Source organism: Ovis canadensis, chromosome 9, assembly GCF_042477335.2.
Source record: "Ovis canadensis isolate MfBH-ARS-UI-01 breed Bighorn chromosome 9, ARS-UI_OviCan_v2, whole genome shotgun sequence".
NCBI classification, from domain to species: domain Eukaryota; kingdom Metazoa; phylum Chordata; class Mammalia; order Artiodactyla; family Bovidae; genus Ovis; species Ovis canadensis.
In genome coordinates, this window is record NC_091253.1 from 97,431,066 (window position 1) to 97,456,274 (window position 25,209).

The 25,209-nt window shown below is 39.9% G+C and overlaps 1 protein-coding gene and 1 pseudogene across 2 annotated transcripts in view; one reads left to right on the forward strand and one right to left on the reverse strand.

Moving 5' to 3' along the window:
- The window catches only part of MMP16 (matrix metallopeptidase 16), a 379,172-nt gene that overhangs the window by 94,871 nt on the left and 259,092 nt on the right, over positions 1-25,209 (forward strand). The gene's annotated exons all lie outside the window — the stretch shown is intronic.
- The window catches only part of LOC138446257 (S-phase kinase-associated protein 2-like), a 68,597-nt pseudogene continuing 44,456 nt past the window's right edge, over positions 1,069-25,209 (reverse strand).

Below are 25,209 nucleotides of genomic sequence, written 5' to 3' on the forward strand. Positions count from 1 at the left end.
TGGAATTTCCCAGGCAAGAATACTGGAGTGGTTGCCATTTCCTTCTTCAGGGGTTCTTCCCAATCCAGGGATAGAACCTGTATCTCCTGCATTGGCAGGCAGATTCTTTACCACTGAGCCACGAGGGAAGCCATATGTCTATATACTGAGCAGTACTCCGTATCGGAGAAGGCAGTGGCGCCCCATTGCAGTGCTCTTGCCTAGAAAATCCCATGAATGGAGGAGCCTGTAGGCTGCAGACCATGGGATTGCAGAGAGTCGGACACGACTGAGCGACTTCACTTTCACTGTTCACTTTCATGCATTGAAGAAGGAAATGGCAACCCACTCGTGTTCTTTCCTGGAGAATCCCAGGGACGGGGGAGCCTGGTGGGCTGCCATCTATGGGGTCACACGGAGTCGGACACCCCAAGCGACTTAGCAGCAGCAGCAGCAGTACTACATATATATATACACATATATACAGTGAAGTACTATTCAGTCATAAAAAAGAGTAAAATGGGAATTTTGCCATTTCCAGCAACATGAATAGACTTGGAAGGCATTATACTAAGTGAATAAGTCAGATAAAGAAAGAGAAATGTACTATGGTACCATTTATATGTGGAATCTAAAAAGTCCACAAACTAGTGAATCTAAAAAAAAAAAAAAAACTAGTGAAAATAGAAACAGCTTCACAGTTATAGAGAACATAGTATTGGCGAGGGAAGAAGGGATGGGACAGTGTAGCATCAGAGGACTGAGGGGTGCAAGCTGCTGTGTATAAAATAAGTTACAGTTATATATTGTGCAATAGGTAATATAATTAATATTTTATAAAAACTACCAATGGAATTTCAAAAAGCATAGAGCTTAGGCTCTTTAGGGTATAGCAGTGATAAAAGCTTTCATAGTCATTTCTAAAAAACAAACTTCATAGTTTTCTCTCTCCAGTGGTTCTCTAATATGCTTGTAGAAGGAGGGCAATGGAAAACCAAGAATATAAATAGCTAAGCTCTCCACAATGGGGCTTCCTGCCTACTTTCTCTGTTCAAAGAAAAGAGGAGACACCATCTTGCAATAGAGGCTTCATAGACAACTGGGCTTTTCTAGTGAGAGTCGGGATTTGATGGCCCATATCTCTTGGTTCTCCTTGTTGCCAATGATCTGCCTGGTGATGATGGTGAAGTGGGGGCAATTGACTAGATGGGGGAGGGCTTCCTTTAACAGTTGAAGGGTACCGTCCAGCACGATTCCAAAGACTCGTAGTGTTTTTAGTGTGGGAGTTTCTCCAAGCTCAAGTAAAGTTTCAGGTATTATGTCATAACACTGACTGAGTGATAGGTGTTGGAGGTAGTTGAGTTAGTAAAATTCTGGGAAGCAGTCATTTTTTCAGCATGACGTTATTGCTTAAGTCCAGGTGGACAAGATTGGGACAGCTTCCAAGTAAGGTAGAGACATCTGATCTCTGCAGATTCTTTAGGTGCCCGCTGAGATTCATCTGGGTGCTGGTCTCTGACACGTGGGCCACAGCCACCTGTACGTCCTTTTCAGTGAACTCATAGCACCAAGAGCGGTTCGGCTCATCCAATCTGGAACAGCTGCTCAGCAAAGTCTTAAGGGCAGATTCAGAGAATCCAGAACACCCAGAAAGATGTAGTCGCCATAAATTTGTGTTCTGAACAAGATATCTACAATGGGATCTGAAAGCCGGATGCCTTCCAGGCTGAGATGCTGGTTGCAACTTGGAGCGGTGAGACAGAAGGCCCTGGAGGGTAAACACAACCATCACGGAGTTCCACAGGTGCAGGTGCTGTCGACGAAAAGGGCTGAGACGTTCAACTAACGGCTGGTCCATAAGTGATCCTGGGCAGCAGAAGGCAACCACGCCTCGGGAGAGCTGTCGACCAACCGCCTCTGGTATAGAGGTTTACGCTCGCGAGGTCTATGGTCTGCCAGAGACTCGTCAGATGCTAGATGATACCATCTCTTACAAACACTGGAGACTTTCAGGAGTTCAGGGAAGCACAGACAGGTAAAGATTCTGAGGAGTAGCTTGTCTGGAAGGGAGTCCCAAGAAACACCTGGAAAGTTCTCTCAGTTTGGCTTAGGTCTGCGGACAGTCACAAAGTCCTTGTCATTCCCTTCGCTTTTCACCCATTTTCATGGGGGGAGTGGGGGCTCTGTGGGTGGCCCAGGTCTGAAAGCAGTTTCTGGGGGCTCTTCTCACTGTTCCTGGAAGATGTTCACGCTCTTTGAAATTTTAGGGAGAGTGAACCTATAATTTCAAGATATCTTAAAGAGCAAAATTTGAACCACACCTTTTATCTCCTCCTGTCTCCGCCCCCCACCCCCAAAAGGAGACAAGTGTTACTTTCATTGATCTTCTTTATTTCCTTTCTACTCACTCTTTAAATTTTTCCCATTCTTATCTTTTTTAGTTTCATCTATTAACGGTGGGCCTAATGTGTTCTTCCTTTTCTGATTCTTTTAGATGTAAAGTATAGTGGTTTAATTGAGATCTCCTTTCCCTTAATGTAGGCATTTATGACTATGACTTTCCTCTTAGAAAGAATTATGCTGCATTCAATAAGTTTCTATGTTGTATTACCGTATTCATTTGTCTCAAGGAATTTTTTTTTCAAATTTCTTCTGTTAGGCATTGGTCGTTCGGTAGCATATAATCTTCACATATTTGTGAATTTTCCAATTTTTTTTATTGTTATTGATTTCTAGTTTTGTGACATTGTAGTTGGAAAGCATATTTGATATTATTTCAGTTTTCCTAAGTTTATTAAGACTTATTTGTGATCTAACACATGGTTTAACTTGCAGAATGCTTGTAAGGAATGTGAATTCTGCTCCTGTTGGATGTACTCTCCTGTGAACATTTGTTAGATCTATCTGGTCTAACATGTATGATAAGACAAATTTTTTAATTGGTTTTCTGTATGGATGATCTAGCTACTGTTGAAAACTGGGTATTAAAGTCCCATTCTATAATAGTATTGCTGTCTATTTCTGTTAGAAATAGGTTTGTTAATGTTTACAGTATATATTTAGTTGGTCTGACGTTGGGTATATACATATGTATATTTCATTATATACTCTTGATGAATTGACCCCTTTATAATTGTATCATATTCTTTGTCTCTTATTACAGCCATTTGCTTAGATATTTTGTCTGATATAAGTATAGCTATGTCTGCCTTTTTTTGTTTTCCTTTTGCATGGAATATCCTTCCTCATTCCTTCACTTCGAGCTTAAATGTGTCCTTAAAGCAGAAGTGAGTCTCCTGTATGCAGCATGTAGTGGGAATTGTTTTGTAATTTATTCAATGAATCTATGTCTTTTAATGTGAGAATTTGGTTTATTTACGTGTAAAGTATACATGGACTTACTGTATCCATATTATTAGTTTTATGGCTCTTTTGCAGTTCCTTTATTCTTTTCTGCTGCTTTTTATCTCTTGCTTTGCAATTTGATTATTTTTTTTTTGTAGTGGCATGCCTTGATTTCTTTCTCTATACTTTTTAAAGTATCTAATAGATTTTTGTCCTGTGGTTTCCATGATACTTACCAAAAAAAAAAAGAAACTTATAGTAATAATAGTCTATTTTAAGCTGATAACTTCAAATGCAGAGCAAAGCACTACATTTTTACATATCCCCTCAAATTTTATGTTTTTGGTGTCATTTTTATACTGTGTATCCATTAACAAATTTCATTATAGTTATTTTAGTCCTTTTGTCTTTTGATCTTCATACCCGTATTATAGTTACCCACCACCATTATAATGTTTCCTCCCTCATGGCTCAGATGGTATACAATCCGTCTGCAATTTGATCCCTGGGTCGGGAAGATCCCCTGAAGAAGGAAATGGCAACCCACTCCAGTATTCTTGCCTGGAAAATCCCATGAACAGAGGAGCCTGGCAGGCTACAGTCCATGGGGTTGCAAAGAGTTGGACACGACTGAGTGACTAGCGTTTTCATTTTCACTTTCATTATATTATTATAGTCTTCTCAGGTAACTTGCATATTTACCTTTACCAGCAAGTTTTATGTGTTCATATGTTTTTATATTACTGATTAGTATTCTTTTATTTCAGCTTGAAGAACTCTCTTTAATGTTTTTGTAAGGTCAGTTCAGTGATGTTCAGCTTTTGTGTTTTCTTTTTTTGGAAAACTACTTCTCTCTTTCTGAATGGCAGCTTTCATGGGTGGAGTACTCTTGGTTGAGTCTTTGTTTTTTTTTTCCAGCACTATTAATATATCATCCATTGCCTTTAAACCGCCAAGGTTTCTGCTGAGAAATCTGCTCACGATCTTAAGGGTTTTATTTTCTGTATAGCAAGTTTTTTGTTGTTGTTGTTGTTGCTTTTAAAATTTTCTCTTAACTTTTGCCAATTTAATTATAATGTAATTAATTATAATGTATCTTGTTGTGGGTCTCTTTAGTTTTATCCTGACATTATTTAGGCTTCCTGGACTTAGATGTCTTGTTTCTTTTCCCAGGTTAGGTAGTTTTCAGCCATTATTTCTTTGTGTTAGCTTTCTGACATAAATGTGTGTGTGTGTGTGTGTGTGTGTGTGTGTGTAGTCACACATATAAATATGCTCTGCTTGATGGTGTCCCATATACCACTTAAGCTGTCTTTATTCTTTCTCATTCAGTTTTCTTGTCCTCCTTTAATTGGATGAATTCCATAGCACTTTCTTTGAATTTTCTGATCTTTTCTTCTGCTTATTTTAGCTGTGCCTCTATTGAATTTTTCAGTTTAGTGGTGTGCTTTAGCACTACAGTTTCTGTTTATACTTTTCTCTCTAGTGAAATTCTCATGTTCAGTATTTGAACTCCTTACCGTGTTGAGCATATTTATGACCATTAATTTGAACTCTCTATTTGGTAAATTGCTCATCTCTATTTTATTAATATTGGTCTCTGAAGATTTTTCTTGTTCGTTTGTTTGAAATATATTCCTTTGTTTCTTGATTTTTCTTGAATTTCTGTTACTATTTTTCTTTAATATTTATTTATTTTTGGCTGCACTGGATTTTCGTTGCTGCCCGTGAACTTTCTCCAGTTGTGGCAAGCAGAGGCTACTTTTCACTGCGGTCTGTGGGCTTCTCACGGAGGTGGCTTCTCCTCTGGGGCTCAGGCTCCAGGTGCATGACTTCCAGTGGTTGCTTCCTGTGGGCTCTGGAGTGCTGGCTCAGTGGTGGTGGCTCGTTGGCTGCGTTGTTCCGTGGCATGTGGAATCTTCCTGGAACAGGGACTGAGCCCATGTCTCCTGCATTGGCAGGCAGTTTCTTACTCATTAGACCACCAAGGAAGCCCTCTGTGTTAGTTTCTGCCCAAGGGCAAAAACAATAATTTATTGCAATCTTTACAGACTGGTCTTATGTAGGACATGAACCTTGTCAATAAACCTAGTTCAGGCTTTTAGTTACTGCTCAAGCCTTTCTAATTGTCCAAACCAATTGTCCAATTGTCTAATTGTCCACTGTCTTTGTTCTTCGTGGCTGCCAGTACTTGAGGGTGTCCCAGGAACCTCAAGACCTTTCAGTGTCCTGAAGAGGAGGATTGCAATCAGCACCTAGATGCAGGCTGATTAGAAGCCAGATCCTCAGGCAGCAGCTAGGCACATATGTAGTTAACCATGCAGTCCTTCCAGGCAGAAACTGGGAGGTGAGCATTAATGCCTGCTCCTTCTGCACTGAATCTTTATGGTATAGTTGTGGCAAGTGCTCACAAACCCATTAACTACTTCTTTGACTTAGTTCTCTGAGCCCCACTGGCTATCAGAGATTTAGGGACCTATTCCTTGAATGGCAGCTGTAAACATTGGACCCCGGATGTATACAGTTTTTATCTGATACTCTGAGGTATTTTCCTAACACATTGGCAACTTGGCTTTATTGTTGGAAGGAGCTTTAGGGAGAAGACAGGAATGCACCCACTAACTGCCTTGGTCTCTGAGGAGGCTCACATGTGAAGCCTGTGAAGATGCATGCTCATTAAAAGCTGAACCCTCAGGCAGCAGCTTGTAAAGCTGCAGTCAGATCCTTTCCAGGGAAAGCCTGGGAGATGGGAGTGCTTGCCAGCTCTCTCTGTGCCGAGCCTTGTGACAATAAATGTTGCAAGCACTGGTGTTCCTTTTAAGAACTGCTTCTTTGCAAAAATAGCATGAGATTCCTGAATGCAGGAGTTGGGGCTTCCCAGGGGGCACAGTGGTAAAGAATCTGCCTGCCAGTATGGGAGACTCAAGAACAAGAATTCATTTCCTGGGTCTCCGGAAGATCCTCTGGAGTAGGAAGTGGCAACCTGTTCCAATATTCTTTCTTGGAAAACTCTCTGGATAGAGGTGCCTGGCGGGCTACAATCAATGATGCTGTAAAAGAGTTGGACACAGCTGAGAGACAGCACACATCTGAACGCAAGGCTTGTCTACTTTCAAGCTAGGTGTTCCGGGAGGCCGTCTCTCGGGGGGAGCTTTGAAAGTAGGGACCCAGGGGTGTGTTCCAAATCATTTACTCCCAGAGAGAAGCTGGGAGTTGAGGGTTGCCTCCAGATTGTATGGCACTGTGCTAGGTATGGAGTTTATAGTCCGAGTATGTCTCAGCTTTCCCTATGGATTTTGGTGTGTGATTTTCTTATTTACCCCACGTGAAGAATTCAGTCAGCTGGTTTCTGAACTTCTCTCAGTGAATTGCTCCAGGTATACCTGTGTACATTCAGTGCGTATGTAAGAGGAGGGAAATAGGTGCCTATTTACTATTTTGATCCAGTCCCTTAAAACCTCATTTAAACTGAAAAGTTTATGTACTTCAGTTGTTCAAGTAATATTTAGATTAATCTTTAAGTTCTTATGCTTTGCTATAGCAAAAACATGTATTCTAACATATCATCATTAAGATCCTTACCTATAATTTTAAAATCATAATCCTTAGTGTCTTCGGGTTGTTTTTTCATTTTGATGTTTGTTTTTTCGTTCCAGTTTTCTATACTGAATTACCCTTCGTTATCTTTGCCTATTTCTTTAAATTTATTTTTAATTACAGGATAAATATGTAATCCAGAAAGGTTAATTTTGGATTATATTGGGTTTGCTTCTGTGACTTTAATTCTTATCTTGCTGCTTTTGTTATGAAAGGCATACGTAAGGCCTGCCTCAGGGAGATAACCTGACTCTGCCCACCTTTGAAGGATGGTGATAGTCTCGAATTCTTTGTGTGGCAGAGGGCATGGCGTCCCTCCTCAGCTGCTTACTGGCATGGCCCAGAAGTTCACATTTGGGGAGGCTAGAACCACAGAGAGATGTGACATCTTTGTTGATATGACAGGAGATATTCCATTTCACACCACCCATGAAATGACTGTAAGGAAGTGAAACTAACACATCCCCTTTCCTATGGCTTGCTATTCTAGGAGACAGTTGCAGGAATTGTTGTTCAGTCTCTCTGCTGCTGCTGCTACTGCTAAGTCACTTCAGTAGTGTCCGACTTTGTGCGACCCCGTAGACGGCAGCCCACCAGGCTCCCCCATCCCTGGGATTCTCTAGGCAAGAATACTGGAGTGGGTTGCCATTTCCTTCTCCAATGCATGAAAGTGAAAAGTCAAAGGGAAGTCGCTCAGTCGTGTCCGACTCTTCGCGATCCCATGGACTACAGCCTACCAGGTTCCTCCGTCCATGGGGTTTTCCAGGCAGGAGTACTGGAGTGGGGTGCCATTGCTTTCTCCAGTTCAGTCTCTCAGTCCTCCCCAAATCTTAGCCACCCCAGGGACTGCCACATGCCAGGCTTCCCTGTCGTTCACCATCTCCAGAGTTTGCTCAAATTTATGTCCGTTGAGTCAGTAATACCAACCAACTATCCCATCCTCTGTTGTCTGCTTCACCTCTTGCCCTCAATCTTTCCCAGCATCAGGGTCTTTTCCAACGAGTCGGCTACTTGCATCAGGTGGCCAAAGTATTGGAGCTTGAGTGTCAGTATCAGTCCTTCCAATGAATATTCAGGATTGATTTCCTGAATATCATGGCATCTGGTCCCATCACTTCATGGCAAATAGATGGGGAAACAATGGAAACAGTGACAGGTTTTATTGGGCTCCAAAATCGCTGTAGATGGTGACTGCTGCTAAGTCGCTTCAGTCATGTCCAACTTTGTACGACCCCATAGATGGTAGCCCACCAGGCTTCCCGGTCCCTGGGATTCTACAGTCCATAAGTTGCAAGAACACTGGAGTGGGTTGCCATTTCCTTCTCCAATGCATGAAAGTGAAAAGTGAAAGTGAAGTCCCTCAGTCGTGTCTGATTCTTTTCTTTCAATGAGCAAGTATCTTTTAATTTTGTGACTGCAGTCACTGTCTGCAGGGATTTTGGAATGGAAGACGGTAAAATCTGTCACTGTTGCCATTTTCTCCCCATCTATTTGCCATGAAATGATGGGACTGGCTCCCATGATCTTAGTTTGTTGAATATTGGGTTTTAAGCCAGGCTTTTCACTCTCCTCTTTCACCTTCATCAAGAGACTCTTTAGTTCCCCTTCACTTTCTACCATTAGGGTGGTATCATCTACATATCTGGGGTTGTTGATATTTATCCCAGCGATCCTGCTGGGATATTATTTGATTCCTGCTTGTGATTCATCCACCCCAGCATTTCACATGATGCATTATTTGCAGGAATTAAATGGTCTTCTTACTTTGTTTCCTCACCTCCCCATCTCTGATCCATAAAAGGACCTGGCATTCAGACCCTGACAAGATGGTTTTTGAGGCACTAGCCTCCCTTTTGAGAATTTCCTTGACTCAGGTGGTAAAGAATCTGCCTACAATGAGGGAGACCTGGGTTTTGATCCCTTTTTTGGGAACATCCCCTGGAGAAGGGAATGGCAACCCACTACAGTATTCTTGCCTGGAGAATCCCATGGACAGAGGAGCCTGATGGGCTAAAGTCCATAAGGTTGCAAGTAGTCAGACAGGACTGGGTGACTTCACCATTTCACTTTTGGCCTGCCATCTCTTGGTCAGCCAACTCCCGAGTAAAATTCTTCCCTTGTTCTCACCATCTCATCTTGGATTTATTGGCCTGTCATTCAGTGAGCACAGCAATCTTGGACTCTGTAACAAATGCTTTACAATATGGTGTTGGTTTCTGCCGTACAATGACACAAATCAGCCATAAGTCTACATATATTCCCATCTTGAGCCTCTCTGTCTCACCCACCCCATCCCATCTCTGGGTCATTGCAGACCACCTGGCTGAGCTCCTTGTTTTGTGCAGCAAGCTTCCTACTGGCTGTCTGTGTCACACATGGTAATGGATGTATTTCAGTGCTACTCTATCAACTTGTCCCGCCCACTCTTTCTCCCACTGTGTTCATAAGTTCATTCTCTACATCTGCATTTCTGTTCTTGCCCTGCAAATAAGTTCATCAGTATCATTTTCCTAGATTCCATATATATGCATTAATATACAACATTTTTGCATATTCATTTTAGCTAAAAAGATACTAAGTAACAATGTTTTTTCTTTACATTTAAAATCATCTCCTTCAGCCATGATATAAAGTAAAATTAAGGATAAGCATGTCTGTTGTTAATTTTTGGTAGACATTTTTTTTCCTTAAAATTAATTGATTATTTCATTAGTGGGGTGATATTATTCAACCACAGTTTGCTCACAGCTTATAATTTTTCTTGCATTTTATATATATGAAATACAAAGTACTTTTCCAAAGTTTTATTGTTTAGTATGGTGATGTTTTGAAGGAGGTATCTGGTGCTTTGTAATGCCCCTGAGACGATGTGGTCTTTATACGAAATGGAAATCTTGCCATAGTGGGTCATAAGTTTGGCAGAGAGTCCTATAGTTCACTAGACTTTCATTGGTGGCCTTTGATTATATTTATTTTTTTTCTGAAGGGCAATATAATTTTAATATATTTTATTAAAATCAGTTCTTCTAATAATAATAAAAAAAATTACCGTTAGCAAACCAAACTTCCGTGTGTTGGCCTGCCTGCGGTGAAGTCAGTCCACCGACGCTGGGTTGTGGTGAAGGGAATGCAGGGTTTCTTGCAGGACACCAAACGAAGAGTCCAGGGCGGCAAGCACTCCCAACCCCAGAGCTCCTGGATGGGTTTCAAGTTCAAGTGGGGGGTGCAGTGGTCACGGGGTATGTAATCAGTTCAGGCACAGTTCTCTGATTGGTTCATGGTGAGATAACAGGGAAGTGTCATAGGGGTTACCATCATTGATTCTTAGGCTCCAGAAGGCCTGATGGCTATGTGCACATGGTCATCAGGTAGTTAACATTTTTCATTTCCCGAGGGCTTTAGCATCCCAGGAAAAAAAAAGTGACTCTGGAAATGTGTATCAGATACCATGATTTAGGTACTTCAGTTCAGTTCAGTTCACTCAGAGATAAGCTAAAGAGGATATTGGAGAAGGGTCTGTCCTGGAAAAGGCCATTGTTGTTGTTGTTCAGTAACTAATTCATGTCCAACTCTTTGTGACCCCATGGACTGTAGCACATCAGGCTTCACCGTCCTTCTCTATCTCCCAGAGTTTACTCAGATTCATGTCTATTGAGTCAGTGATGCTATCTCACCATCTCATCCCACAATCTTACACCTTCTCCCTAGTGACTGTTGTTTAGACACATGAACGATTTCCTTTTTGGGAAAACCCTTATGCTCATAAATATTTGCTTCAGATTTGTTAATATGCAGTGATGAATTTAACTTCTGTTGACTTCAGAAATAGTTGCAACCTAGAAGTTGAGAGTTATGTTTTATTTGGTGAGAATTTTAGGGCTTCAAGCCTAGGAGACGGCATCTCAGGTAACCATGAGAGAACTGTTCTAAGGAGGTGGGGGGAGGAGTCAGGGTAAATAGAAGTTTGAACAAGGGGCAGGTAGTCTGAACATCAAAAGATTATTATTAATTAAGAAAATCAGATATCTCAAGTTAAGGAGTTTCACACTGTTCTGTGTATGGGAAGAGGCAAGAGCCTGGGCCTACGAAATCCTTCCTCTGATGCATCTTAGCTATCTGGGGCCAGCATCCTGCAATTTAGTTTTTCACATCCTTAGTTCCTTGCTCAAGTGGGAGTGGTGGCAGCCTGATCGCAGGTATGGTTTTTCTTGGGCACCCACTGGGCTCAGAAATCCACATTCGGAGGACTGGAATCACTGGTGACTGTCACATCCTTGTTTATTGATATGGCAGGAAATCCTTCATTTTTCACCTCCGCACAAGCAGATGTTTTGTGTGATTTGTTCACTTAATGAGGGTCAGACTGGTGACTGGTCAATAGCGAGTAATACATCGTAGATTCTCATTAAGTATGTTATTTTTTTGACTGGGGAAAAAAAAATACAACCGAAAAGTTGAGAGCTGTGTTTTACTTGGTGGACAAATCTGAGACGTTGAGCCTGAAACACAACATATCAGATGATGAGAAGCTGTTTTGAAGAGGAAGTTGGGGAGCCAGGATATATAGGAGTTTTTGCAACAAAGCCAGATGGTTGCAACATCAAAAGATTACTGCTAAGAAAAATAAGCCAGATATCTCAAGTTAAAGAATTTAGTTCTTTGTGTGTATGGAAAAATCTAAGAGTCTTGCTGATATCATTCCTTTGATATGCACCTCCGCTATGTGGGACCAGTGTCCTATGTTTTATCATCCTGAGTTTCCTCGGGGTGCCTCATGGGCGAGGGTGGATGTGTGGCTGTGGTGAGTGCTCGCTGGGCTTGGCAGTGGGCAGTCCTCTTTGCCTCCATCCTGAGTCTCCCTCAGGGATCACTGAGGGATCACTCTCTGCGAGGCTGTAATGTGATGGCTTGATGGAAGCAGCATCCTTTGTTTACAGATATAGTAGGCAGTGTATAAACTCACATGCAAATAATGAATGGTTGCCTGACTGAATGAGTGAACCAGCATGACTGATCCAAGCTAAACATTGCCTTTCCATAGTAGAGATGTTGATGATGTTTCTATGCTGAATACAGTTGTGTTTTTCCTTATTTCAAGCTAAGGGGTACATGATTGTTCCCACCTCCAACTGAGAACAAAAAAAAATGCCATAAATTGCTCCTTCTTTTTTTTTTTCTTTTTTGGTCAGATTCTTGTTCAAAACTAGGAAATGTCTTTAATACACTCACTATTTAATTGAACTTTCTTGGTATAGGAAATTCTCTGTTCATTAAAGGATTTATTAATCTTACAATCAACTTGATATAAAGTTTTTTCTTCTTGTAACAAAATTAATTTTAAGTGATCCTGTCATGTCGCTCATGGTACAGCCAGGCTGTAAAATTGATTATTCTGCTAATGTGATTTCTTTGGGGGCTTAGACCAAACTCACTGACTCATTTATCCATTCATAAATTGAGGCATTTTGGAACACCTACAATATTTGAGTCATTATACTTAGGCCAAGAAATGCAACGGCTTAAATGTCTCTGTCCACAGACATTCAAAGTCTAATAGAGAGGGAATCACTGTGGTTAGTGAGTTAAGCGCTCAAGCATGGGGAGCATGTAGGCAAGGCATCAAAACCAAACCAGGAAACCATAGTGTATTTCTATAGGAGTTGGTGAGTTAGCTGATTTTTGAAGAGACAGCTCCACACTAGCGCTATTAAAAAACATGCTTTTTCTGAAAAGTGAGGGCAGGTGTACAAGAAGAGCAAAAGGCATCTGTGAAAACATGGAGAAATAAATAGGACAGTGAACAGTTGTACATTGCTGTTAGTAATACCTATAAGTCAGGAGCTCTCTATTGTATGGCAAACATTTGTGTGGTAGAAAGGGCAGAATGATTCCCTCCACTTTCTATCATATTAAACTCTCCACCTAAGTAATTTCATTCAGTCCCAAGGGAAATGCACATGTTTATCACAAATATATGAAGCGCTGTACATGCCTGTTGGTGGACTACAAACTTAGCTTATGTGCATTAAGCAAGATTTTGAGAAATGGAATATTTCCTGCCATATCAACAGAGAGGATGTCACAGATATCAGTGACTGCAGCCCTCCAGAGTAAGCTCGTGAGCCCTAAGGGCACTCAGGAAGGCAAATACTTCTAACCTAGCAGCCATCAGATTTCAGTCACTCATTGAGCTGAGAGGAAACTCGGAATGTGAAAAACACAGGATAACTGGCCCAAGAGAGGCGAGGTGCCTGTCAAAGAAATGATCTCAGTGAGCCCAGACCCTTGTATCTTTCCATACATAGAAAAGTACTAATTTCCTTAACCTGGGATATCTGTTTTTTTTTTTTTTTTTTAAGAAACAATACTCTTTCGATGTTCAGGCTACCTGCCCTTTGTTGCAAAACTTGTATATAACCTGGATGCTCCCCTCACTTCCTCAGAGCTGTTCTCTCAGAGTTACTTGAGATGCTGTCTCCTGGACTTGAAGTCCTAAAAATTCCCACCAATTAAAATATAACTCTCAACTTTCAGGTTGTGAATATTTTTTTAAGTCAACCGTTTCAGGCAGAACCGATTTTTTGACAATATAGCAAGTTAGACTAAAAAAAAGAAAAAGAAGAAAAAATTGAACATTTAAAAGCATGCTTCTAAATGACTCAGAGATTAAAAAAAAATCTTTATGGAAATGATAAAGTGTGAACTGAATGAAAGCAGTTACTATGAAACTGACGGGTGTTGTTTTGGGGGACTCTGAAGAGCTCCAGTCCTTTATGTCTCCGCACAGAAAAGAATTCAGTGAGAGGCAAAGTGATAGATAAGAAATGGTTTGCCCCCCCCCCACAAAAAAAAAGAAATGGTTTGTTAGAACAGGATGCTCATGAGGCTTACACGTGGGCAGGCAAGAGGGTACCATGCCCTGAGAACTCAGTGTGCTGCAGCTTTATAATCCAAGCAGAAGTGGGGAGGGGAAGACCTTCTTTGGCTTTCTTGAGTAGATGTCATGCTTCCATCATCAGTTCCTTTACCCGGTTGAGCAGGGGAGTTTTCTTGTCCCTACATTGTCAAGCTAGGTTCAAAACTTGTTTGTTGACTTTTTTTATGTGTGCAGAGAACCTGTCCTAACTGACTGAGCTCAGTGGGCAAGATGTGGGGCCCACGCCACCACTGTGTTATTGTTTGGGGACATGTCTTCATGTTTTCTGTTGCTTAGTTTTGTTGCTAAGTGTGCCTACTTGGTTCTGAGGTTAAGAATCATTAACTGACAGGAGTCATAGTTTTTGTACTTACAGTGCCCTACTGAGATTGCTTATTTAACCATCTCTTTTGAAAATTCCATGGACAGAGGAGCCTGGTGGGCTGCAATCCATGGGGTCACAGAGTCAGATAGGACTGAGTGATATCACAATGACACAATGCAATTTGTCCCTTTACTCTATCCCTATCAACTCATCCATGTGGGTTATAGCTGAAGTGATGCATTAGAAAAACAAATTTATACCCAAATGCTGCATTAGAAAGAATAAAAGTTAAAAATTCATTAGCTGAGCATTCAACGTAAAAAAAAAAAATAGCTAAATATATCCAAAGATTTTAGAAAGAAGGAAATGGTGAACCTAATTCATAAATTAATGATGTAGAAAAAACAAGCACATGATACAATAAACATGGAATAAAGTGGATCCACAAAGACTCATTCATTTTTGAAAAGCTAATAAAAATAGACAAATCTCTGGTAGGATTAATAATTTAAAAAAGGAAGGCAGAATTACACTGCAAGTAGATACGTAATGTTTGCTACTACAGAGACCGAACCACTAACAAGAGAATATTATGCCAATAAGCTCAGCTAACTTAGATGGACTGGAACAATTTCTAGATCACTGCAGTGCCCTTAAAATCAGCCCTCTAGACTAGCTTCTTTCTCAAGTCCACTCTGTTCATTATCCACACAGTAAAATGATCAGTTTACAAAAAAATGTAAGCATGCTACTCTTCTACCTAACTCTAAGCCAAAAATGATGTCTTGCTAGTCTAAGGGGAAAGGATGTTTCCTGAAAGAGACATCCTCTTGGTTCCGCCTCTCCATTTGCATCTCTTCCTGCTCTGTCCTTGCTGGCTGCTCTCCTGCCACATTATTTTCCTCCCCAACTGTTGCTAGAATGTACTGAGTTCCTTTAGCCTCAGGCTCCCCACCATTGATATCCTTTCCATTATGGCACTTTGTTTTTTTCCACCACGTTCTCCTTGGTTGGTGTTCAGTCACTCAGTCATGTCCAACTCTTTGCAGTCCCATGGAGTGCAGCACGCCAGGCCTCCTGGTCCTTCACCATTTCCCAGAGCCTGCTCAAACTCATATCCATTGAGTCGGTGATGCCATCAAACCATCTAATCCTCTGTCATTCCCTTCTCCTCCTGCCTTCAAGTCTTTCCCACCATCAGGATCTTTCCTAGTGGGGCGATTCTTTGCATCAGGTGGCCAAAGTATTGGAGCTTCAGCTTCAGCATGAGTCCTTCCAGTGAATATTCAGGACTGATTTCCTTTAGGATGGACTGGTTGGATCTCCTTGATATCCAAGGGACTCTCAAGAGTCTTCTCCACCACCACAGTTCAAAAGCATCAATTCTTAAATGCTTAGCCTTCGTTATGATCTAACTCTCACATCCATACATGACTACTGGAAAAACCATAGTTTTGGCTATACAGACCTTTGTCAGCAAAGTGATGTCTCTGCTCTTTAATATGCTATCCAGGTTGCTCATAGCTTTTCTTCCAAGGAGCAAGAGTCTTTTAATATCATGGCTGCAGTCACCATCTGCAGTGATTTTGGAGCCCAAGAAAATAGTCTGTCACTGTTTCCATTGTTTCCCCATCTATTTGCCATGAAGTGATGGGACTGAATGCCATGATCTTAGTTTTTTGAATGTTCAGTTTTAAGCCAACTTTTTCTCTCTCCTCTTTCACCTTCATCAAGAGACTGTTTAGTTCTTCTTCGCTTTCTGGCATTAGGGCGGTATCATCTGCCCATTCTCTTAAATAATTCTTATTTAGCTTTCAGATCTCAGCTAAATGTTACTTCCTCTGTGAGAGCTTCCCAGATTCCATAATCTCAGGTTAGTCTGTCCTCATACAGCCTTTCCCACTTTATGTGCTTTTCTTTGAGAAGTTCATTCCCATTTAGTTATGACGATGTTTTATTTATTTTTTTATTATTCACTCTACTTACATATACGTTTCAGAACAGGAGGGATCATGTCTGTTGAACTGACCGCTTTAATCCCCAGTGCCAGCCTAGCTTATGGTCCTTTGTAAATTTTCAATCCACTCATCCATTCATTCAGAAAACAGTGCCTAGAGCCGACTTTTTTATGGACTTGGTCCTCTTAGAACTTTTGGCAATTCAGCAATGAAAAAAGCAGACAAAATTTCTGCCCTCGTGGAGTTTCATTTTATCTATGTGTATGGTGCTGTCTCAGTGAATATGAATTTGAGCAAACTTCAGGAGGCAGTGAAGGCCAGAGGAACTGGGCCTGCTGCCGTCCATGGGGTTGCAGAGAGAGGAACTGGGCCTGCTGCCGTCCATGGGGTTGCAGAGAGATGGACATGGCTGAGTGACTGAACAGCAAGAGCGGGACTGGATAAAAACGAAACAAAGTAAACGAGTGAAGTATTGTCATATGGTGATACATGCTGTAGAGACAAACAGATGTGAGAGAGACAGAGGTGGGACTTTTGGAGAGTACAGATAGGAAAGGCTTCACTGGCAAGTGTGAGAGATGATGTGAGAGTCTTTTATAATACTTTCAGAAAAAAAAATATGATTCCTTCCTCAAGGCTTTTAAAATTTTATTTATACCAACTTCATTATAATACTTTTTATTTCATGTCCTTTGCCTGGCTTTTATTGAGGATGCCTTCCTTGTTGCATTAGTTGCTCAGTCGTGTCAGGCTTTTTGTGACCTCAAGGATGGAGTAGCCTCCAGGCTCTTCTGTCCATGGAATTCTCCAGGCAAGAACACTGGAGTGGGTTGCCATTTCCTTTTCTCCGGAGAATCTTCCCAACCTAAGGATCAAACCTGGGTCTCCTGCTTTGCAAGCAAATTCTTTACTGTCTGAGCCACCAGGAAATATTAACTCTTTTATCTTCTAATTCCCATTAGTTCAGTTCAGTCGCTCAGTCGTGTCTGACTCTTTGGGACCCCATGGACTGCAGGACACCAGGCCTCCCTGTCCATCACCAACTCCAGGAGCTTGCTCAAACTCATGTCCATCGAGTCCGTGATGCCTTCCAACTATCATCCTCTGTTATCCCCTTTTCCTCCCATCTTCAATCTTTCCCAGCATCCGGATCTTTTCTAATAAGTCTGTTCTTCACCTCAGGTGGCCAAAGTATTGGAGTTTCAGCTTCAGCATCAGCCCTTCCAGTGAACACCCAGGACTGATCTCCTTTAGGATGGACTGGTTGGATCTCCCTGCAGTCCAAAGGACTCTCAAGGGTCTTCTCCAACATCACAGTTCAAAAGCATCAATTCTTCAGTGCTCAGCTTTCTCACATCCATACATGACTACTGGATTCCCATCAGCCTGTTTGTTTCTAGTTAGTACTTTTGAAGGAATTAAAGATGGAATGAAGATGTTTAAAGGTAGATTGCAACGTATTATTTTACACAGAGATTTTGAAAATGTCTTTATTAATATATGAATAGCATACAATAAATCGCATGTATGTAAAATGTATGATTTGACAAGTTTTGATGTACATATAATCCCATTTTGTGAGTCTTTCTTTCTGCATGTCCCCTTAGTCCCAAAACAACCACTGGCCTGGTTTCTGTCGTATAGATTAGTTATAATTTTACTGAGATCTAAAAGTTGTCATTCAGTATAAACTCTTTTATGTCTGGTTTATTTCATCCAGCATACTATTTTGAGATTTATCCATGTTGTGTTTATCAGTACTTCATTCATTTTAATTGCTGAGTCGTACTCTATAACAAAGAGGTAACTGAGTTTATGTTTTCCTTGATGATGGATTTACATAGTCATTACTCTATGACCTCCTTCTCCACAGAAATATTAGTAGTAAGAAAATCTGCATATATTGGAGGTAAGGAAACAGCAAATACTAAGTTTAAAAATAGAGAAACAAGCATTATACTATTTATTCTAGATATTTTTCAATTAGTAGTTATATCTTATCACACACAGTTCTGAAAATTGCCTGTAATCATACGCATGGGTTTGGGCTACAATAAAACTAAAAAAAATATTGAATATTGGTAGAATCACTAATTGCTATCTCTTTTTAAAAAGTTATGATAGCTATGAAGCTGTGTGTTTAACTTCTATATTGGAAATCTTCTAAAACTGTAGTTAAAAGTCATAAAGACAGTGTAGAAAATAGCATTGAATATAATCACTTTACTTTTGCATGAAAAAAATATTTCTTTTAGATTAACCTGTCCTTTACCTATGGTAACCCATAGATAAAAGGGGTATGAAAAAGTCATTTATTATTCTTTGTGTCTGTATTATGCTAACATCATCATTTTTTTTTCTGATGTCAAGTCTTAACCATAAAATAAGTGATCTTAAGTAGGGACATACTGCATCTTTTTTTTTTTTTTCCTTCTTAGTTTTGAGTTTAATTGGCTTAAACTATATCTATTTATATGGAGATACATCTGTCAACATCTGTTTATCAGCATCTTTTTTTAGAGTAGTGCTAGTCCAAAGAATGAGTGAGAAGAGAACGAAAGCAAAAGTTCTGCATGCGCTTTCCCTTTCAATATGCTCTTCCAGAAAATACCCCCTGTCTGTGTTTTGGGCTTCCCGGATAGTTCAGTTGGTAAAGAATCCATCTGCAATGCAGGAAAATGATTTGAAGGAGAGAAAAGTCATCCAAATAAAAAATGTTCACAAAGATGATAGAATTTTCATATATATATATATGTATATATATATATATTTTTTTTTACAGTAGACATGTAGACTTGTAAAAACTTACTCTGATTGCAAAGAAAAAAAAAATTAACGTCAGACCCTGGGGCTTGACTGAGAGATACAATTGAAAGGGCAATGCTTCCTATGTCTACGATGTCAGCTGATCATTCTTCTAGAAGAATGATCTAGAAGAGCTAGTTCAGGTATCTTTGGTATGGCTTCAAATATGAAAAATTCAAGATGTTAAAAGTAGAAGTATGGAGGAGAAATAGAAAAGGGAAGTATGATAATATTGCCATGTTTGTATGTAATTGACAATTCTTAGTAGTTGACATTTGATTCCCAGGCTTAGTCCTCCAGTTATGGAAGGTGACTTAGCTGTAATTCTAACTTGTTTAACTGATGGTTTTGATGTATTTACTTTCTCCCATCATTTAGGTTTAAATCACTTTATTCCCATGCAGTGATTAAGAAGGCAGTCAGAAAAATCTTAGTTTGCAGTTCTTTCTCATATTATTATTTTTAGGATCATGATTGGGTTATTTGACATCCTTTTAAAACTCAATCAGTTCAGTTCAGTTACTCAGTCCTGTCAGACTCTTTGGACCCCATGAATCAAAGCATGCCAGGCCTCTCTGTCCATCACCAACTCCTGGAGTTCACCCAAACTCATGTGCATTGAGTCCGTGATGCCATCCAACCATCTCATCCTCTGTCATCCCCTTCTCCTCCTGCCCCCAATCCCTCCCAGCATCATGGTCTTTTCCAGTGTGTTAGCTCTTCGCATGAGGTAGGCAAAATATTGGAGTTTCAGCTTCAGCATCAGTCCTTCCAGTGAACACCCAGGACTGGTCTCCTTTAGGATGGACTGGCTGGATCTCCTTGCAGTCCAAGGGACTCTCAAGAGTCTTCTCCAGCACCACAGTTCAAAAGCATCAATTCTTTGGTGCTCAGCTTTCTTCACAGTCCAACTCTCACATCCATATGTGACCACTGGAAAAACCATAGCCTTGACTAGTTGGACCTTTGTTGACGAAGTAATATCTCTTCGTTATAATATGCTATCTAGGTTGGTCATAACTTTCCTTCCAAGGAGTAAGTGCCTTTTAATTTCATGGCTGCACTCACCATCTGCAGTGATTTTGGAGCCCCCCAAAACAAAGTCTGACACTGTTTCCACCGTTTCCCCATCTATTTCCCATAAAGTGATGGGACCAGATGTCATGATCTTTGTTTTCTGAATGTTTAGCTTTAAGCCAACTTTTTCACTCTCCCCTTTCACTTTCATCAAGAGGCTTTTTAGTTCCTCTTCACTTTCTGCCTTAACGATGGTGTCATCTACATATCTGAGGTTATTGATATTTCTCCCGGCAATCTTGATTCCAGCTTATAACCACATCTAAAAATGAGAAATTGAGATTTAATAAAATTCCTGTGACTTTTTGGATATTAAATAAAAACACATGTTAATGCTCTATTATAATGCCCAGTGCATAGTGTGTGTTGAGTTAGTGGAGACTAATGGTGGCTCCCATATTTATAATTTTTTTAGATTGTCCACAATGCTTTTTTCCGTATCACTCACTCTTTCCTAGATACTGCCCCTGTGCTGAAGTTAGTAATGTGAAGGTAAAGAAAAGAGGCATCTTCTCAATAAAGCTCTATTAATAACTAATATTTAGTTTATAAAGTGCTGTATACACATTTTCTTATATAATTATTTTAAAATGTGTAAGTGTTGGGTTAGCCAAACTTTTTGTTTGTGTTTTTCTGTAAGATATTACAAAAAACCCGGATGAACTTTTTGGCCAACCCAATTTACATCATCACCCTATTTGACATAGTAACAAACTAAACATGCACACAGAGAGAGAGACTTTAAGGAATTAGTCGAAACAATTGTGGAGGCTGGCAGGTTCAAAATCTGCAAGCCACCGAAGACCCAGGGAAGAGTCAGTGTGTCCTCTAGGGTCTGAAGGCATCTAGAAGCAAACTTCTGTCTTTTCTAGGTGAAGACTGGCTTTTTCCTTTCAAAGCCTTCAACCGATTTGAGGAGATCTACCTGCATTATGAAAAGTAAAGCTGCTTTACTTAAAGTTTGTTGATTTAAGTATTAATCTCCTCTAAAAGATCCCTTCAGAACAACATTTAGACTAGAGTTTGACCACGTGTCTGGGTACTGTGGCCAGCCAAATTGACACACAAAATCAACTCTTGCAGCTGGTTAGTGGTAAGTTGACCTTTAGGTCCCCAGGATATAGGTTAGGAGTCACTTTTGTTCATTTCTCTTATTCCTCTTTCAGGGTTGCGTAACAGACACCTTTCAACAGCTGTTCTTGGCACCAGATTAAAGAGGTCATGTGCCCACTGACAGTGTAGGCCTTGGGCAGCCCTGTGATTACAGCCTCCAGGCATGTAATCCAGAAAGATGGAGAGTTTGTATGTAGATCACATAAGTTAGCTTTGCAAAATGAGGGCTTTCTTAATAAATCCCTGACATTTTTTACCTATGCTTTAAAAAATGCATAAAAGTAGAAAAGCGTCATTTTTATTAATATTAGTATATAATTTCTATGTTTGATTTTTGAATGAAAAATTATAATCTATTCTACTCAGTGTTAATTTTTTACTTTTTTCCAACTGAATTAAAAAAAATTATGCAAATTATGCAGCAGTGGTATAAGTTTTTTATAATTGAAATGGTTTTAACAAAGGATTTATAGTATATCATCATCTGGTTTGTCTTCATCAAAAGGACTGTATTTGAACAACAATAGGCACTTTAGAGGAAATTTTTAGTATTTTAATAATCATGTAAATATGTGGTTTACATCTGTGGAAGCAATGTTTCTTGTTTCTCCTCAGTGATCTGCCTACTTTTTCTTTTTTTCCTTTAGTCCTTTGTTCTTCCTTCTTTACTTTTTTCCTCTTTCCTTTCCTTCCTCTCTCTCTTTCTTCCTTTCTTTTTTTAATGCTTTACTGTTTTCAGAGAACATATACTAGATAATGAGATAATGGTTTATATTTTTATCTGTGTACCTCAAAACTTTTTCTACAATGAGGGGAGGTAAACATAATATTTATTTTAGTAGAATATTGCAGTGATAAAAATTAAAACTTGAACCTGACTCTTTTTAAAAAGTAGATAAACCAATTAAAAAGAAAAAGATTTGTAATTGTTTTTAGGGCATTTCATTTCTTCTATCACAGTATTTTCTCACTGGCTAAAGAAATATCATAAACTTTTAAACATATTTCAAAACTATTGCCAAGGTTATACATACATGTGGGATGAAAAATGCTGATGGGTAGAAGGCAAAAAGTAAAAACCTTATTTATACGTGATCTCCATTGATATGTGGGTTTTCCCTTTATAAGTGGTGCTGATGCTCTAGATCACTGCTTGTCTAAACCAGAGTATGGTGAGGAGACAGGCAGGACGGCCTGTCCTATACTTGTCCTATGGTGGGCTCCCTACATTCCAACTGAAACAGTTCATCTCCCTATAATTAATATCTTTTTACAAGACTAGTGAACAAAGTGAAAGTCGCTCATTTGTGTCTGACTCTTTGCAACCCCATGGACTATACAGTCCATGGAATTCTCCAGGCCAGAATAATGGAGTGGGAGCCTTTCCCTTCTCCAGAGGATCTTCCCAACCTAGGGATCGAACCCGGGTCTCCTGCATTGCAGGCAGATTCTTTACTGTCCGAGCCACCAGGGATGCCCAAAGAACCTAAAGGTATGAAAAATACTATCTTTCTTAAGAGAGTTATAAGATTTCTGGCTTCACTTTCACCATTTCTTGTTTGGACCAGTTTAGACTGAGTAAGTGAGTGAGTGGAGGGAAAGTCCCTCAATCGTGTCCAACTCTTTGCGACTCCATGAACTGAACTATACAGTCCATGGAACTCTCCAGGCCGAAATCCTGGATGGGTAGCCTTTCCCTTCTCCAGGGGATCTTCCCAACCCGGGGATCAAACCCAGGTAGGTCTCCCACACTGCAGGCAGATTCTTTACCAGCTGAGCCACCAGGGAACTCCTATAAGGCTAGAGGGAATGCGGCGACTTTGAAGTTCTTCCTGTGAACTTTAGGTTAACTTATGCCTCGGTTTTCTTTGAGAGGGTGAATGGAGTACTGTTTTCTGTGCTGTGTTACTTATAGTAACTACTAGGGGCACTACCTAGCCGATATCTTCTCTAAGACATAAGATTACTCATACTGATAGAATACTTTGCCTATCAAGCTTTCATTTTCAGTCTCTGAGAGCAAGCAGATGCACACAAAGAGACCACCAGTAACAGTTCATCCTCTTCAGCAAACACTTTGTTGTGTCATGTACGTATAGAAGACAAGATGTGATTAACAAAAGCTGAATTCAGTAATGGGAATTTGATTCAGCCCAGTTATTAGCTAGATGTATGTCTCTGAGCTAAAATTCATGATGTTCATGCTTTTGTTTCTTCATCTATAACATAAGGCTGTTGGACTAAAAGAGTTTAAGACCAAAACTCTTGTCAGAGGTTTTATGGAAAATCTTATGGAAAATGGTCTTGTCAGTAAAATGGAAATGCCAAAATTTAGGGAGATGATTAGTTACCAATCATTCACTTATAATGAATTTATATAGGACTCTGAGCAGTCTTTGAAATAAATTTTTTATCTCTGAAAAGAGAGATATTTATAACCTGGACTGATTTTCTTATATGACAGAAACTGTAAAGTATTATATGAATGCATAGTTTTTTTATTACTACTAATTCTTCTGGGAATAGGTTTTAGAGCAGGTGAGATGACTGCTGGCCCAGTAAGTCAGCAAGGAGAGAGAAGGAAACAGATTCAGTCCAGGGCCTGTTTTAATCTCTTATTCTCATTTTAGGCAGGACCTTCTTCCATCATGATTATTGCCACCAGCAGCCAATGTCACCCACAGTTAACAGTTGCAGAGTGCTTATTATATGCCAGGCATTGTTCGAAGCACATTACATTTAATCCTCATGAAAAGTAGTTGGGAGACATATTTTAGGTCACAGCACTAGCTGTAAAGTGGTCTGTTTGGACTCCAGTTCAGGTTTTTGCGTCGAGTCTAGACCCCCAGCCATTCTGCTTCTACCTCCGGATTGCCCTGCTTTGTCTCTGTTTTACATGCTCGTATGCTTTCCACCTCCAATTTCCATCTCTATGCACAAATTTTCACTTCATGAAACTCCTATTTTTTAAAAAATCATCAGTTTCAAGGTTAAAAAGTTGGTGGTTTAGTTTATTGCTTATGCATTTCTTCTAAGGAATCTAGTTTAACTAAATCCAATTTGACTGAAGACACCTAAGCCCATGTGGAAGTTGCCTCACTTGGATATTATGGCTTTTGAAAATAAAGCATGTAAAACTTCATTAAAGTCATTGGGTATAACTCAATCTATATTTTAACATAGATTTTTAACATAGTATTTTTTTTTTAATCAGTGATTCTTAAATTTGGGGGTGATACAGAATCCTTCAGAAAGTTGAGCCTGTGAAATCTCTATGCCAAAAGAAAGAAGGAAATGTATTTTGACACAATATTTGCACACACTTCAGGGAAGTTGCGGCAGTCTGAAGCCTTCCCTAGGGCCATGGGTTAAGATCACCTGATCCATGGTTGAAGCTTTTTTTATTCACACATGGCAACTTGAGTAATGCGGTAAGCTTGTTATATTCCCTCCTGAGACATTTAAAAAGAGAATGAGTAAATGGAATAAAAGGCAGTGTACACTCTGGGATTTTAAAGGACACCTAGCGCCTTTCCTCTGACCTTCCTTTACTGTCCTTCTTTATAGCGGGTCCGGATGACTGAGTCACAGGGGGTAAAAGGGCCCAGTGCTAATTATGTCTGGAAGTAAAGGTCAGAGTCTAACCCTGAATTTTCTATATTTGGCCTAAAGACTTTTGAAAGAAACAAAAGATCCACTGCAGTTAAAGAAGGGTCAAGGAAAGAACAGTTAGTTAAATGATTAAATCAGAAAGCAGTTATTAAGTTAAAAACCATTGCTGGGGCGACCCATAGAACCCTGAGCCATTAGATCTGAAAGAGCTTGGATACATAAGTCACAAGGCCAGTGCTGTTCCTGAAATGGGTGGGTAAGAAAAAGAATTGGGTACACTTCGTTTGGAATATGTCATACTCTTGCCAAAATACTTTAACTTTCATTAAACTCTCAGGAAAACATGAATACCACATTTTAGATCTGTGGCATATTTAAAATTCTGGTTTATATTTCAGATGAAGTTAGTGCTTCAAGATGACAGACTCACATGAATAAACATATTTGGTTAATTAAAGGAGTTTCTAAGTAATCCATCTGCT